The sequence below is a fragment of the Trichosurus vulpecula genome, chromosome 3 (assembly GCF_011100635.1).
Source record: "Trichosurus vulpecula isolate mTriVul1 chromosome 3, mTriVul1.pri, whole genome shotgun sequence".
Taxonomy (NCBI): domain Eukaryota; kingdom Metazoa; phylum Chordata; class Mammalia; order Diprotodontia; family Phalangeridae; genus Trichosurus; species Trichosurus vulpecula.
Window position 1 is genome coordinate 393,979,755 of NC_050575.1, and position 12,834 is coordinate 393,992,588.

Genomic DNA, 12,834 nt, shown 5'->3' on the forward strand with positions numbered 1-12,834 from the left:
CTACCACCTGTCTCAAGTGAGTAAATTTTTAAAAAGAAGAAAAGAAAACCCTTAATGCCTAGATGCATAGTCTGACAAAACAAGTTCCCACATTGGCTGTGCCTGGAAAACATAACTTTCTGCATTTTAAGTTCATCACCTCTTTGTCAGGAGGTGAGTGGTGGGTGGGTTTCAACTTCATATTTGGGGTGGGGGAGGGAGGTTTATGGTTTATGGTTCATCACTTAGTTGACCAGAGTTTTTTTTTTTAAACAAAAAAACTTTATTTATACATCAATGTCCAGGGCTAGACTGGAGCTTAAGGAAAAAAAAGAAAAGGAAAACAGTCTATGATACAGAGTCCTGTACAGAAGGGAGAAGAGGAAGAAGACAGGTTACCAAGAAGGGAAAAAGACACACACACATACACGTAGACACAACATGAGGCAAAGTAGGCTGGGCAGCCAGGGTCAGGGCTCTTGGCTAGTCACCTGCTTCATGTAGGTTTCCAGCAGGTACTTTTTAAAGGCTGTAGGGTTTGTCCAAAGTTCAGCAGCATGTGTGTTCAATGGGCTGTCAATGTTGGGTTCTCCCAGCAGGCTCTGGATAGACAGCAGGATGGTCCTGACATCATACCGAGATGACCACTTGTCCTTGAGGATGTGCAAAGAGATATTGCCTTAGGTGTCCACATTAGGATGGTGACAAGGTGTGACAAATTTCACAGTGGGAAGCCGCTGGGGAACTCCAGAGAGAGCTTGTACCTTAAGTCTTCATATACTGTCCCAGCTGCCCCATGGATGGTCCCGACGCACTTGAAGAGATTGACTCTGGGAAGGCAGAAATTCCTTTGTCTCCAGACACCATTAGGGTCATCAATTCCTGCTGTACCCTCTTGCCCACGGACCCGCGGGCCGCGCCCATCCCAGGCTCGGCCCCTTTACGGGCGGCGGCGGCGGCAGCGCTGGCAGCGGCCTGGTAGCGATTCTGCGAGGCCATGGTGGACCGGAGATAAAAGAAGAGAAACTCCCGGGCGGCAACTGCGCGGCTCCAGGTCCGCCCGCACGCGTTTGAATAGTTGACCAGAGTTCTAATGGCTTTAAAGCCATTTCCCTGTGATGCTATCATTGTATAAACTGTTCTCCTAGCCCTGCTCTCTTCGCTCTGCATCAGTTCATTGAGGTTTTCCAAGTTTACTTGAAAACTGTCCCTCCAATTATTTTCTGTGGCATATTATATTCATATGTTAGTTTGTTTAGCCATCTCCCAATAGGAAGGCACCCAATTGGAACTAGTATAAAAAGAGGTGCTTTAAGTATTTTTGTAAATATATTTCCTTTTCCTCCTTAAAAAAAAAAATCTCTATGGGGTATAGGCCTAGCTGCAGTATGGCTGGGTCAAAGGGGATGCACAGATTATTAACTTAATGATCATGGTTCCAAATTGCTTTCTGGAGTGGTGAGACCAAGTCATATCTCCATCAATAAAGGAGATCCTATTTTCTCTTTTGTCATCTTTGCTAAATGGGGAGGGGGGTTGGGGGGAGCCTCAAAGTTGTTTTAATCTACATTTCTTTAGAGTGATTTAGTTATTAGTGATTAGAGTGATTTAGAGAATTTTTTTCCCATATGGTTATTGATAGCTTGGGTTTCTTCCTTTGAAAACTGCCTGTTCATATTCTTTGACCATTTATTGATTGGGGAATGATTCTTAGTCTTAAAAGTTTGCACCGGTTTTTTATACAATTTAGATGCATGATATTTAGTGGAGAAATTTAATGAAAAGATTTTTCTAGTTATCTGTTTTCCTTCTAATTTTTACTACATTAGATTTGTTTGTACAAAAACTTTAATTTTACATAATCTAAATTTTCCATTTAATTTGTTTGAACTTTTCTAGTGTTTATGTAGTTATGATCTCTTCCCCATCCATAAATATGAAAGGTAATTTCTTCCTCGATTTTCTAATTTATCATGTGGCTTTTTATGTCTAGGACATATATCCATTTGGAGTTTATCTAAGTATATAGTGAAAAGTGTTCGTCTAAACCTAATTTCAGCCAGACTACTACTGCTCAGCTTTTCCAGAAGTTTTTAACCAAATGGACTGGGGAATTTGGAACTTATTGAAAGCTGTGCTTTTGTTTGCTTCTGTATATTGTATACCTAATCCATCCACTTAGCTACCTCTCTTTATTTTAAACCACCACCAAATAATTTTAATGATGATTGCTTTATAATATAATTTGAAATCTGGTCCTGATAAACCTTCTTTCTTTCCACTTTCTTTTTTTATCTTTACCCTTGAGATTCTTAACCGTTTGTTCCTCTATGTGAATTTCATTATAATTTTTTTTTCTAGCTCTATAAAATATTCCTTTGGGAGTTTGATTGGTACAGGAATGAATGGGTAAATTCATTTTGGTATTACTGCCAGTTTTGTTATACAGTATTGGCTTGTCCTAACTATGATCACTTCATGTTTATCCAGTTATTTAGGCCTGTCTTTATTTCTGTACAATGGTTTTTAATGGAATAATAACAATCATGGTGATAATGATGGCTAACATTTATATAGCACTTACTATGTGCCAGGCATTGTGCCAGATGCTTTATAGTTATTATCTCATTTGATTCTCACAATAACCCCGGGAGTAGGGTGCTATTATTATCCCCAGTTTACAGAGCAGAAAACTGAAGCAAACAGGAGCTAAGTGACTTGCCCAAGGTCATACAGTGTCTGAGGTCACACTTGAACTCAGGTCTTCCTGATTCTATGTTCAGCTCCCTGTCCACTGAGCTACTCAGCCACCTCATTTAGTTCCTAGGTGAATCTTTATAGATACATCCACCTCAGCCCCCCATTTTTTTTAAAGCTCTTTAGTCATTTTGAATGAAATTTCTAGCTCTTTCTATTTGGTTTTATTAGTCATATGTAGGAAAGCGTGATTTTTTTCATAGCCTGCAACTTTATTGAAATGATACATTATTTCAATTGCTTTTTAGTTGACCCTCAAGAGTTCTTTGTGTACAGCATCTTGTAATATGCAGAAAATGGTAGTTTGGTTTCTTCTTTGCCTATGCTCATTCCCTCAATTTACTTTTCTTATCTTATTACTATGCTAAATAGTAGTGGTAATAATGGGTGTTCTTGCTTTACACTTGTTCTTATTGGAAAGGCTTCTAAATTTTCCTCTTTGCACAAGTTTCTTCTGGGATTAGATAAATATTATTTACTCTGCTAAGGAAAGGTCTATATATTTATTTCTATGACTCGTAGAGTTTTTAATAGAAACAGGTGTTTGCATTTTGTAAATAACCATTATTGATCTAATCTGATCAGCTTAACCTCATCATTAAATCCCCACCCTCCAACTCTTCTCCCCTCAATGTATTTTTTAAGTGAGATACCTACTCTCCATGGGGTGGCGATCCTTCCTTCTCCCATTCCCTCAGTTTCAAATGTTCCCTTATGTCATTTTCCTCTAAATCTTCTGCAATATTCCTGTTAAGACAATAGAAGAGTTATTTTCCCTTTCTTGTATCTCAGTAAAATTGATGCATACATCACCCATTGCTCTTCATTCTCCACCTCCCTCATCCTCATTTATGTACCTTCCCATTTGTAATTTTGTCCTACGAAACACCTTGCTTCACCTACACCTATTTGTTACAGTTCATTGTACAGTTCCTATACCTTCACTTTTCCTATTTCATTAAATTCTGCTTTTATTTTTATCCCCTTTGTGTGCTTTTGAAAATCTCTTCATGAAATCTTTATTGTTTATTTCGCCCTATTGATTACTCTGTCTTCTCTTTTTAAAAAAATAATCTCTAAACCTGGGGTAATTTATTTCATTATTAATCTTTCCTTAGTAATTACACTTATTTACCTTTTGTTTCTATTGTTTAGGGTGCTTGCAAATTTAATATTCTGGTTATATCTTTTTTTCAGGAGTAATTCAAACACCTCTCCACCATTCCCATTTATTTATTTGCTTATTTATCTATCCATTTGTTTATTTAATCTATCTATCCATTTTTTTAAATTAATTTTTTGTTGATGATTAGGGCTAGGCCTTTAGAGTGTGTCATTTTGATTTGCAGAATGAGATCTTTTGCTTTTCAAAATATATCATTCCATTTTTTTCTGTCATTTCTATTGGATGTGGAATAATCTTACATTATTTGAATTGCCTTTCTTTTATATATGGTAATCTTTGGTAATCTTCTTCCTTGCAGAACTTATTTGTCATTGGAATTGTGAAATTTGACTGCCATATGACTTGGAAGTTAGGGATTTTTTAGTGTTATTTTTATTGTTTTTATCTTGGAGGCAACCTGAATTCTTCCAATTGATGATTTGGTTTCTATACTCAGAATTTCTAGGCAGTTTTCTTTTATTATTTTCTGTGTGATAGTGTTTAGATTTTAAAAAATCATGTTTTTCTGGGAGATCTGCACTTCTTAAGCTTTATTGTACATCCTGTCTTTGAGGTCAGTGGCCTTAACTTATATAAAGATTATGGGTTTACTATTGTTGCCCTTTGCTTCTCTTCTGCAAGATATTCTTCTGCTTCAGCATTTTTGTATTCCAAATCTTTCCATCTCTCATTTTCTTGAGCTATGCTCTACATGGATTCATTTTTTCTTGTCTATTAACTGAGTTATTTATTATTGTATTGAGAGTTATTGAGCCTAAAGTATTTATTATTAATTTCTTCTTTGTGGATTTCCTTTCTACTTTGAAGGGTGCTGGATGGAGCCAGATTGAATGGGCTTGTAAAAGTCCATTGTAGCAAATGCTACAAATCAGGGCTTGAAATGTTGTTTTGTTGGTTGTTTAGACTAAAGAAAGTAATGGAAAAAAATGTTAATCATGCATTTTAAACTTAAAACTGTGTTGTACATACTTTTTTTTTAAACTGAGATGCAGTAGTTAAACATTTACCAGCATACCTTTGCTTATCACTGACTTTCTGACTACTCCCTCTTTCCTGGTAGGCACACCAGGAATGCATTACTGCCTCAGCTTCCCCCCACAGTGGAAGATTTAGGTTTTATAGGTCTTGTTTCCTACCCTTAGTAGCCCCTGGGGGAGTAGGACTCGTACTAGTAGGTTTTAGTTTCCATACCTTTAAGTTGCACACATAGTTAGACTTTTCCCAATGCCTCTATGGGTTCTTCTTCTTTTCTCCTCCGGCAGGGCTGAATCAACATCTGCTTCTTTTTGCAGGTTGAGGAAGGGGGTAGTATGTTACAAGTAGTGTCTAGAGTCCTCAGGGTCCCTAACCTAGCACCTTCTCCAAGCAGAAGGCAACAGTTTTGCCCTCTTTCTTCCCCTCATAGGTAGTTATATACATAAAACAGTCCCTTCCCTCAGGGAGGTTATATTCTACTAGGGAGAAGGGAGGAAACAGCATGTGCAAAGATAAGTAGATATAAAACTAGGGTGATCGGCATCCAAAACTTGTGGGATAGAGGCAGGAAAAGGGTGAGATACCCTGGGAACAAAAATCTCTGGAGCAGAAAAGAGTCTTAATGTGGGCTCCAAGCACAATCCCGTGGATTGATTTGTACTCGATTCGGTATCTGCTGGCACTGTGGAAGCTGGCAGGGGAGGGGTATTGAGTGAACATTTTAAGGATTAATGTTCTCCGGTGTTAATTCATAAAGATTCTACATTATTGAAGTTCTCTGTTTTTGACTTATGGATTCAGCTCTAATTGTTCTACATAGGGCACATAATTCCTATGGAGAGCTGTTGAGAGAAAGTAGGGATTCTGTGTTCCCCTTTATTCATCTGAGAGGTGAATGAAGTAGTTAGAGTTAGTGTATCACCCACCTTATGGTTGGTCATGTGGCCTTGAAATCTGTGTCCATCGACAGCCTCAGTTTTCAAGATTCTAAGATGGCACCATGCTGTAGAATTCAGGCACAGGCTTGTGGTGAATGTATTCTGGAGAGAAAATTTGGAGTACATGCCCATTCAGATACATCCTCTGACAGAGGTTTTCTTAAAAGACAGTGCTCCTATACAAAATAGTTATAGTAGCCTTTGTTGAGGCAGCCTCAAAGAATGGCATACTAGTCTTCTTCCCACCCCCATTTCCACTTTTCACCTATCCCTCTTCCTACAACTGTTCTGTTATTCTTGGGTTTTATCCTCTTCTCCCATCTCCGTACTGTCCTCTGGCTTTCTATTTTTTCTTCATTTACTGCATATCGTCCAAAATGGAATAATCATGAGATTATTCAATTCTATCCATGTGCCTATTTGGAAGCATTTGCAATCACTGTAGTTTCTAAGGGGTTAAAAGTAAAAAGTAATCCTATGATTGATTGGTGATGTTGGTCTAAATCAATACTAGCTGCTTCAATTTTATTCATCAATCATTTATTAAGCACCTGCTAGGTGCCAGGACCAGAGCTAAGTGCTAGAGATGTGAAGGCAAAATAAAACAGTCCCTTCCCTCAGGGAGCTTATATTCTACTAGGGGCAAGGGAAGAAACAGGATGTGCAAAGATAGGTAGATATGAAACTAGGGTGATCAGGCAAGCCCTTGTGTAAAGGTAGCCCTTGAGTTGAGTCCTAAATGGAATTAGAAATTCACTTCTGTGATGTAGGTAAAAAAAAATAGTGATTCCATCAAAGGATGGAGAAATCTACAACCTCAAGTGCATTTGATCTCTGTATTTAGCCATGGGGCCCAAAGGATGTCTGACAAGTTTCTGGAGTTATGGAGGATCCCATTCCAGAGGCAGAATTTAGAATTTTAAGACAGAGTTTAAAACTGACCACAAACATATTAGGAAACTAATGGGAAACACTTAGGTATAGTGTCATTAGCTCCTTCATAATTCAGATTCTACTTTCTAATCGTGTATCATTAAAATGGACACTGACATTTGTCAGCCAAATGTGGCTGATTGATTAGTGAAAAAATGAATGATTGGAGAAGAATTAATTAAATCCCTACTGTGTCCCAGGCACAATTCTGAGTACTAGAAATGCAAAGACAAAAGTGATATGGTCCCTGTGTTCAAGAAGCTTACAAGGGAAAGAATATATATATATATATATATATATATATATATATATATATATATATATATATATATATATATATATATACACATATATATATATACATATATATATATTAAACATGTGTGTGTATGTATAGATGTATATGTATGTATATATGTGTGTATATGTATACATAATACATGCATATAGGAGTGTGTGTGTGTGCGTGCATGTGTGTATGTGTGTGCGTGCGTGCTCGTGTGTGTGTGTGTGTGTGTGTGTGTGTGTGTGTGTATGTGGTGGCCAGGGTGGGAAGAAAGTTTTCGTTTGGAACATCACAAGAATAGTGGGTCAAGCCAAAGATGAGTCCACTGTCTTGCCCTCTCTAGAAGTGATGATTGCTCTGGTCTGATAACTGTTGCAGAACAGGGGGTCTTGGGTAGATGGATGTGAAACACAGTTGGGGGCCAACCAGATATAGTTATAGCATCAAATGACGTAATATTTATAAAAATCACTTGTCATGGGACCTAGCCCACGGTAGGTACTATGTAAATACTTACATGCTTACTGTCTTCCCTTCCCTTTAGGCAAGTTTGACTTAACTCATTAGCCAATCAAGCTCAGTCCTAGAATGGAGTTTTGGTCCAGCTGGACTTTTCCAATTGGGAAGTAGGTGTAACATCAGGGTTGATGGCAAGGTATTCCTATGTATCTATGGTGGCACGGTCTGATGCCATTCTTCTAGCTATTTTTGTATTTGCTCACTGGCTGATCCAATTAAATCTATGTGGAAAGTATGAGTTTCACTGAAACTCAATTCAATCAACTCCAACCATCATTTATTAAGTGCTGTCTATATGCAGTGTGCAGAGCTCCATGCCTGGCCTGGTAAGACAAAATATTTAGAAGATTTAATGTGTGGTAGGGGAAGGGGCGAGGTATGGCCTATACAGATAACCATAATACATCGGGACACAAGATAAGTGCAACATAAAAGTATTGCAGGCAAAATGCTATGTGAGGCCAGAGAAGCTTGTGTCACTTGGTATGTGTATTTTGCTCCGCTTGACTTTGAACTAAGTACAGCTCTGTCACCAGCTAGCTGGGTGACCCAAAGCCAACCAATTCCTCCCTAACTTCCCTTCAATCTCTTCATCTCTCAAATAAGGAAGTTGGAATAAGTGATTTCTAGAGTTACTTCCAACTAGAATATCCTATGAGGCTGTAGTTCTATAATCCCGGCACCGTGTTTATTTGTTTTGTTTGGCTTCCATGATTCTTTTCTTGCCTGGGTCAGACTTGGTGGTCTACCAGTTGGTTCCTTTGTGGTTGTGATGTCATAAGATCACAGAAGACCAGGTTGACCCTCCAGATGAGAGAAAGCATAATATAGCAGAAAGAACATTGGCTTTGGAGTCAGGAGTCTTGGGTTCCAATACTAGCTGGGTGACTTTGGGCAATCACCTAACCTCCGTGGGACTCTGTTTCCTCCCATGTAAAACAAGGAGGTTGGACAAGATGGCCTTCAAGAGCCCCACCAGATCTAAACCTATGAGCCTTTGGTAGTATGTAAGGGGAGAATCAATCCAAGGCCAGCCCTTTACAAAATTAAGAAATAAAGGTTGTGTTCTGTTATAAATAGGAGGAGACAGACTCAAGCTTAGTCGCCGGTGGTATTCTGGATCCACTGGGCCTGGGCTGACTTCCACCCAGGATGTCACCATGAAGATCATTAAGGAGATGAGGGTACTGATCAGAGATATTCAGAAATTGTCACAGCAGAACTGTTGCATTGGGTCCAAGGGTATGGTGAATTCAACAAAAGGGTGAGCAGACTGAAGGATCACTATGCCCATGGTCTGCCCATACCTGTCTGTTATTCTGGGAATTTCACAGAAGCACAGAGTTTCAGAACTGGAAGAGGCTTTGGTGGCCTTCTAAGAAACAACCCTATTATCACAATACCCAACAAGGTGTCATCTAGCCTTTGTTTGGAGATCTTCAATGAGGGACAACCCAGTGACTACTGAGTCAGTCTTACCTCTTTGGTACCATCAGTCTTGGACATCTTAGCGACCTAGTACCTCTTCTTTCCACATTTTTTTCTGGTCCATCCCAGGTCCATATGCTGTACTCATTCCCACAAGCTTCTCTCATCTTCTATGTTGACTAATTCCTACTAAAGTGTTAACTGATAACAGATTAAGCCTTGTCCCCCACTAGGGGTATTTTATCCTCTAATTAGCATCAATCTCCCCCAAATCTTCAAGAACATTTAATGTTGGAAATAGTTTAAGACAAGAAGCAATACCTGACACCCTTCAAATTCACCATTTGAGCCCACAAGGTGGGCCCAGCCTAGTTATAATACACACTTAGAGCTACTTTTATAAATAACTTCACTTTACCATTAAAAAAAGAACCAGAGAAATTAAGTGATTTGCCAGTGATAATAAATGGGCCTGCCTCCAGAGCATGTTTATATTGGCTAAGTAAGCTATATTATTCAAAAAACACTAGCAGCTAGAATTGTATTTGGACTTTGCACACTGGCAGCAACAGGTGAAGATAGTGAATTTTCCTCCTTGTTACTTTGGGTTTTACACATTGGTATATTATTTGCTCAATCCCTACAGAACGCAAGGGGCTGCTAGGGGCAAATGGTGTCTTTTAAGGCCTGGTCCACACTGCAAAATGTTTTACCAGCTTGACTGCCTCACACCAAGTACATTTTGGCCCTCCCTTATAATGCAAAAATGGGGAGTGGTGGTAGTAAGGTTGACCTCAGGTGAAATTATGAAGCTAGGTTATAATTTCAGTGCTATTCACCCTATACACCCCAACTTCTCATTTCCACATGGCTTTTTCAGTATCCATTCCCTGTCTTGAGTAATCAAGGGTCTTAGGGTGCTCTGGCTGCTGCTGCTGCTGCCTAGGAGAAAAATTGATCTGGAAAACTTATTCACCCAAGTCATGAGTAAGATATGAAGAATTTAATGTGTTACCCCTCTGAGAAGTATTTGCATTTTAACACAGGGCCACAGGAAGGAGGTGATACTTAGCACAAAGGAATGCTGGGGATTAGTGATGGCAGGCTTTCAGGCATCAACAGGGAAGATACTTTGGGGCAGTAAATTTTCCCCAATGCCTTTCAAATCATGTAACTCAGCAATGGTGGATGGCAGTCTAACTCCCATTACCAAAAAAAAAAAAATGGCAGACAGGCCTGGCAGCAAAGGCTTTGGGCAGAGCAAGAGAATGGAAAGAGAGAATTCTAAACAATGTCTACTCTGTAGATACCTGCTAAGGCCACAAAGCAAAGGATCATTTCTATGTGTGATCAGTGAGGACATTGCTGGTCACCTATTGGCCATTTGAGCTATATTCCCAGATGGCAGCAAAGACTGTGATTATGATGGTCACTGTCACTTAACTGTTTCTAGTGTGCTGTTTTCCAAGTTTGGAGACTGGGGACTTCCAGGAAGGAGATGGGGATGATAGAAAAAAGGTGCAAGAATATTTCCAAGAGAGGCACAGGAATTTAAATTATGGCATTCTAAAAGGTTATATTTGTCTTTTCCTTCCTCTCAACTTTTTCCTTTCTGCTTCTGTTTGTCCTTTGTTCTCGAAGAGGACCATGGCATTAGGGAAATGATGACATGGCTTGCAGTTGATTTCGATTTGAGTGAGGGAGGGCTGTGTAAGGTCACTAACATCACTTTCTCCTCCAGAGCCATCTGGGTCCAGTGGCCTAATGTTCACCTCTTTTCTGCTACCTGTGGCTGGAGGCCCTTGCAAGATAATTGTCATTTTTTTCCTTGAATAATACAGTGGAATGAGTCTAGTACCTGAAGTCAGAGGCTCTAAGTTTGAATTTTTACTTTTACCACTTATTATGTGTATTACCTTAGATTAGTCACTCTACCTCTGAACCTCACTTTTTCTCATCTGTAGAACGGTATTGTGCTAACCTCTTAAGTCCTTTCTGGTCCTAAGTTTCTGATCCCATGCATCTCAGTGAAAGGCTGATGTAACCCCTGCATATTATGAGGATTCTCAGGGGTAACATCATGGGATCATAGATCTAGAGGGACACCATGGACCAACTGATCCAACTCTTCATTTTATAGATGAGGTAGCTTAAGCTCAAAGTGGTTAGTGACTTCCCCAAGGTCACAGAAGGAGGATCTAGCCCTGTTCTTTTTGTTCTGAAGCTAGTGTACTGGCCTCTGCCCCACTCAGCCCCAAAGAGCCCCTCTTGGAGAAGGATAGGCTCATAAATCTTTTTGCTTACCCCGATCTCCTAACAGTGCTGAGTACATAGAGCATATTCAGTAGATGTTTGTATAATTAAACATATGGCCTGGCCCCCTGGCTGTTCACAGATGAGATGCTCCATCTCTCAGCTCAGGCATTTTCTCTGGCTGTTCTTCATGCCTGGAAATACTCTCCTTCCTCCACTATGACTCTGACCTCCTTGGTTTCCTTTAAGTTCCAACAAAAATCCCACCTTCTAACTTCTCTTAATTCTAGTGCCTGTCCTCTGTTAATTATTTCCTATTTATCTTGTATATAGCTTATTTGTAAAAATTTTCTTGCTTGTTGTCTCGCTATTAAACTACGAACTCCTTAATGGCAGGGACTGTCTTATAACTCTTTTTTTTTTTGGTGGGGGGGGGTGATGCTTAGCATACTGCCTGATATATAGGAGGAGCTTAATAAGTGTTTATTGACTGACAACAGCCCTGGGAGGGAGGTGCTATTTTTGACACCATTTTACAGTTGAAGGACAAACAGAGATTAAGTGACTTGCCTGGGGTCATACAGCTAATAACTGTCTGAGGCTGAATTTGAACTCAGTTCTTCTTGGCTCCAGGCTCAGTGCTTCATCCATTGCACCACATACGTAGCATGTTTCCAATATATTTATTTCACAGTGAATATCCTCCATTAAAATTGAGATCTAAAATTCCTTAGTAGAGAGAACAGTGAAAATGAGGTGAAAGTTCTATATTTCCTTCCTCCAAACAATAATAATAATTCTAATATTTCATAGAGCACTTTATAGTTTGCAAAGCACTTTATATGACTTTCCTCATTTGCTCCTCATAACAACCCTGTGTGGTAAGTCCTACACACATTTTCTGGATAAGGACTCCGAGCTGGAGAGAGTTGAAGTGTTTTGCCCAGGGATAGCAGCTGATAAGTATCTGAGTTAGCATTAAAACTTAGGTAACCACACTAACAGTTATGACACAATAAGGGCATTGACAAGGCAATTTAAGATTTGCAAAGTGCTTCACATATTTTATTCTCATCTTATCCCCATCAGGACATAACAACCCTAGGAGTAGGTTCCATTATCATTCCTATCTTTATACCTGAGGAAAATGAAGCTGAGTCTAAGTGGCTTGCCCAGCATCACCTAGTTAATAGGTATTAAAGGTAGGATTCAAACCGAGTTCTTTCAGACTCCAGGACCAGCACTCTACCCACTGTATCACCCAGCCACCTTTACGTCTTTCTGACTCAAAGAGCTATCCACACAATGGAATAGAGGTTTAGAAAGTTACCAAAGCATTTCTATTTCATCACACAACTGAAAATTCTACATTTTTTTTTTAGTTATCTAAAAGAGAAGGAGGAAAGGAAGATAGGAACTGAGAGGGTCTGGGGGAGGGGGAAGCACTGACAATTAGATAAAAATTCACCCAAAAGAAGAAATTAAGAATTAAATAGATTTGTGTTCTTGGACTTTGCAAGTGCTGGGATAAGATGACTGATCAGCACATGTGTAATAGTCAATAAACATTTATTAAGCAC

The 12,834-nt window shown here is 39.3% G+C and overlaps 1 pseudogene; it reads right to left on the reverse strand.

Moving 5' to 3' along the window:
- Positions 1-441: 441 nt before the first annotated feature.
- Positions 442-978, reverse strand: LOC118844622 (annotated as a pseudogene).
- Positions 979-12,834: the final 11,856 nt, after the last annotated feature.